Genomic DNA, 1521 nt, shown 5'->3' with positions numbered 1-1521 from the left:
GCAGCCCAGAGCAGCCCAGTGCTCAGCAGCCGGAACTGAGAGACCGAGGTGGGCACCAGCAGATGGATGGACACACAGACTGGTGTGCCCACGCCGGAGTACTACACAGCCCCGAACAAGGGCGCCGCTGCCCCATGGGTGGTCCAGGGGGAGGAGCGGACACTGAGGGGTCAGCCGGGTGGGGTCCACGGACAGGGAGTGGCCTCGTGGGGCTGGGGGCTGGGGGCCAGGACACTCTGACCCCTCCAGGGAGTACTACACAGCTCTGAACAAGGGCGCCCGCTGCCCCATGGGTGGTCCAGGGGGAGAAGCGGACACTGAGGGTCAGCTGGGTGGGGTCCATGGACAGGGAGTGGCCCGTGGTGCCGGGGGCTGGGAGCCAGGACACTCTGACCCCTCCAGGGAGTACTACACAGCCCCAAACAAGGGCACCCGCTGCCCCATGGGTGGTCCAGGGTGAGGAGCGGACACTGAGGGTCAGCCGGGTGGGGTCCATGGACAGGGAGTGGCCTCGTGGGGCTGGGGGCCAGGACACTCTGACCCTGCCAGGGAGTACTACACAGCCCCGAACAAGGGCGCCCGCTGGCCCATGGGTGGTCCCCAAGGACACCAGGCCCAGGGGGAGAAGCGGACGCTGAGGGTCAGCCGGGTGTGGTCCACGGACAGGGAGTGGCCTCGTGGTGCCGGGTGCTGGAGGCCAGGACACTCTGACCCCACCAGGGAGTACTACAAAGCCCTGAACAAGGACTCCTGCTGCCCAGTGGGTGTTCCCCGAGGACAGGAGGCCCAGGGGGGGACACTGAGGGTCAGCCGGGTGGGGTCCATGGACAGGAAGTGGCCTCGTGGGGCCTGGGGCTAGGATCTAGGACGGTCTGACCTCACCAGGGAGTACTACACAGCCCCGAACAAGGACTCCTGCTGCCCAGTGGGTGTTCCCCGAGGACAGGAGGCCCAGGGAGGGACACTGAGGGTCAGCCGGGTGGGGTCCATGGACAGGAAGTGGCCTCGTGGGGCCGGGGGCCAGGACGCTCTGACTGGTCATGGCAGGGGGCTGCTCTGGCAGGCGGGAACATTCCGGAAGCGGAGCTTGTCTGAATCTTTGAGTGCTTGTGCAGAGTGTTACCTTCTCGTCCGCTTTGGGGTGGCCCTGTGGTGTCCCCCCGGCCCGCCCCACTCCTCCTCCGCCGGAGCGGGCGTCTCTGCGCTCCTGGAGACCCCCCACTTGAGGGGGCTGTCCTTGGGGCACCCTAACCCTCGCCCGTCACCTCCACACCAGGGCAGGCCTGGGATTCCCCGGTCACAGGGGGCCCCTGAGGCCTCTGCGGTCTGCTCAGAGCCTTGGGGGGCTGCTGTGTGTTCAAGTGAGTTCGTGCACCCCAGGGCTCCCCGAGACGCACCAAGCACCCCTGAAGTCTCCCCAAGGGGCTCTGCTCTCTCCAAGGGCGTCCTGCCTCTCCGAGGCCCCTCCATCTCTCCGAGGGCCTTCAGCCTGTGTAGGGACCCCCTAAAGCTCCAAGGGCT

Source organism: Condylura cristata, unplaced genomic scaffold (genome assembly GCF_000260355.1).
Source record: "Condylura cristata isolate star-nosed mole 26May11 unplaced genomic scaffold, ConCri1.0 scaffold00077, whole genome shotgun sequence".
Lineage (NCBI taxonomy): Eukaryota > Metazoa > Chordata > Mammalia > Eulipotyphla > Talpidae > Condylura > Condylura cristata.
Note: the sequence above shows the minus strand (reverse complement) of the source record.